Source organism: Adiantum capillus-veneris, chromosome 1 (assembly GCF_014529385.1).
Source record: "Adiantum capillus-veneris isolate H3 chromosome 1, ASM1452938v2, whole genome shotgun sequence".
NCBI lineage: Eukaryota > Viridiplantae > Streptophyta > Polypodiopsida > Polypodiales > Pteridaceae > Adiantum > Adiantum capillus-veneris.
In genome coordinates this window covers 73,134,551-73,137,604 of record NC_140931.1, presented here as the reverse complement: position 1 = coordinate 73,137,604, position 3,054 = coordinate 73,134,551, and the positions used below count along the sequence as shown (strand labels likewise).

Below are 3,054 nucleotides of genomic sequence, written 5' to 3'. Positions count from 1 at the left end.
AAAATTCACAAAAGTTCAAGTCCAAATATTTACCAACATATATCCGTTTCAAATCCAAAATCCAAATATCCAAATCCAAAAGCACTTTCATTATGTACCCGGGTAACAAAATCATACCAGTTTCAGTGGTGGCCAGCCACTGCAGTATGATTTTGTGATTGGTGTTGCCTAAATTGGCAAATCTACACCAATAAGACGTACTGCCTAAATCGACGAATCTGCACTAATGCTGCCTAAATCGGCGAATCTGCATTTGGTATTTCTTAAAAGGTGTAAATCTGTAGTTTTTTGTTGTGCTGCCTAGATCGGCGAATCTGCACCAGGATGAGCATTTTCACGCTGCCTAAATCGGCAGATCTGTGTGTACGTGACCAATGGACTAGACCAAGCATAAAAAAACAACATCATAAATTACCTGCTTGATATCAAATTGGAGTAGACTGTAGTGTTTAAACCAAATGAAAACAATATCCCAAAACAACAGGACTGATTTAAGTAGCTGTCTGATCAGTTATGTCAATATATGATGTTTCAATGAATATAAGTACATTGACAACTTGTAACAGAATTGAAATAAGTGAAGGGCTCTGTTGTCGAAAATTGTATGATGATACCCAAGTTACTTGTTGTAAAGGTGGGTGGGTATGAGAATATCTGTAAAAGTGATCCCTCAAAATACATTAACTTGAAAACGTATTAATTTTGTTCAATCTAAATTATACTGGAGGATTGTTAGATAAGGAGATGAAGGAAAAGGTGATTTTTTTTTTCTTGATGCCTGAATAAGAAAGTACGTGGAATAAGGACTGGGGTGGGGAATTAGGTAATATTGCATTCAAAGGAAAGTTATATAGGGAGGGAGCTTACTTACCAGGGAGAATTTATCTAGAGGGATGTAGTCATAATTCATACCTTGAGGTTCTCTGATTGTAGAAATGTAGTTGAACGTTATCTGCAAAAGTATTACTAAAAGACAAGGTGCCAAAAATAAGTAAACCGCACACTCATATTGTCAAAGTTGATAATGGTAAAACGGATGCAAAGTTAGGATTGAAAGTGGGAGAGTTTAACTACAAAAAGGCGAATAATGAAGGTCCTAAATGAGAATACCTAGCTGTCAATTGTTAGCGTTGCGAGCCTTATACAACAGTTGAAAAATTACAACAAGAAGAGTGACAACAACTGACCTACATATCTATATAAGTCTTGCAAACATGATAGCAGGCTAATTATTAGCTTCTTATGAAGTATCGTGTCCCTGTAAGGACTTGGAGTGAATTTGGAGTGAATAGAGTAGTGAATGTGGGTGCATTTGTAGATGATTTTACAAAGAATATATATTAGCTTGGACAAACCAATAATGTCGTTCAATATTTTGTGAGACACGGTGTAAATTTAGAGAATAGGGGAAAAGATGGGACATCGTAGGAAAATGCAGAAGCGTCAACATCAAACACCCTTGGTTTTTCTTAGCCAGTTTCAAAAATCATTCAATTTAAATGAAACACTGACCGATACTGCTGATAGAATGAGATTTTTCTTTTGTGAGCGGTATTGTTTTGATTACGCAAGAAGTAGTTGCACTAAATTGTTAGCAATAGGTTTCAGAGTGCTTATAGAAATACCTCGATTGTTAGTCAATGAAAACATTCTTAAATAAGTGAAGCAGTTATGACTAGTGTATTCCACACATGGCCATTGATATCTCCAATTGGTACATTATTTGCTAAGATACTTCCAATTCTCTCACACTACCTTTGCAATGTGCATAGCCATTGTTGAGCACCAAATCCCATATTGCAGTTAACAAATGATTGGTACAAATTGTGAGCCCCTCTAGAATCAGCTTCCACATGCTCTACCCACGTGACATTGGAATATCCACTGGGCATCTCCTCAATAACACAGCCAGAACGGCGCTTTCTGCACGTGGGCGGGTTCCCACGTAGACTATCGATCGAAACATCTGCAACAACCCATAGATGGCCTACGCGCTTCGAATATCTCAAGAAGTAGTTTTCCCAAGTGGGAACCAATTGGGTATGCAGCTGAAACTCTGACTACATCAGCTGAATGGCTCCATAAGTAGAAAGGATCTCAAAAGGGTGAGCTCGAGAGATAATGGAAGGGAACATTTCTGCCCAGCGTTCCACATCCATAGGGTCTCAACAAGGGAGGGAGAATTCATGATGACAAGGCCAGTGTGGCAAGTACTCTCGGATTGTAGCCCCGTAGGTGTAGGGCCAATTGCCGCAAGGGAACCGCTGGACATAAACATCATGATCAATACATTCGAGAGGATCACCTGTGGTGGAATAGGAAGGATTAAGGAACCCGCAAGGATTCAGAAACTTGGGCAACTTGTAAAAGTTCTTCGAGAGCAAGCTCAACAACAAAGGGATTCTCAAAGAAAAAATTAGATCGAGATTCGGAGCGCACACTGCTGCATGTACAAGAAACCCTTGGAGCACCAAGCCATGCATTTTGCAGTAATAGAGAGTGGTCCAGGCCATGTTTTTACTGTCGGAGCTGTCGAATGAGCACTAGCGGCTAGTGGACGAGGCGTGTGAATCTGAGGTGCCCCGGCTTGGTGCTACGTCTCTGGTGGTCACACGTACTTACGCAGCCTCGATCTTATAGCTGATCAGCGCGCGCCATGGAAGGCTTGCTGCCACAGTGATAACAATATTGTAAGGAGTTCGTATGTTTCTCGATCGTAGGAACTAGCAAAGGTGGTGCTGCCCATTCCTTATTGCCAACAAGGAGAGCAGAGAGCTCGTGTGGATCTGGCTGACTCGTTCAGAGAGAGAGTGGTTGCATCAAGTGAGGGAGAGAAGAGGGATGATAAGGGTGGGTTGGAAGATGATCACGGCCGCAATGGAGTGGTTGGAGACTGCATGCGGCCACCGAGTGATGAGAAGTGGGGCGGGGGATGGTTGAAGATGAGAAAAAGAAAGATGGATGGTTCCATGCGAACACATGAGAGAGAGAGAGGGAGAACTGGTGGTTGTCAAAAGAAAAGCTGGCAGAAGGGGTCAAGAGCTGAAAGTGTGT

General features: G+C 41.5%; 1 pseudogene; it reads right to left on the bottom strand.

The window, feature by feature from the left end:
* Positions 1-1,652: 1,652 nt before the first annotated feature.
* Positions 1,653-2,281, bottom strand: LOC147464968 (homeobox-leucine zipper protein HDG2 pseudogene; annotated as a pseudogene).
* Positions 2,282-3,054: the final 773 nt, after the last annotated feature.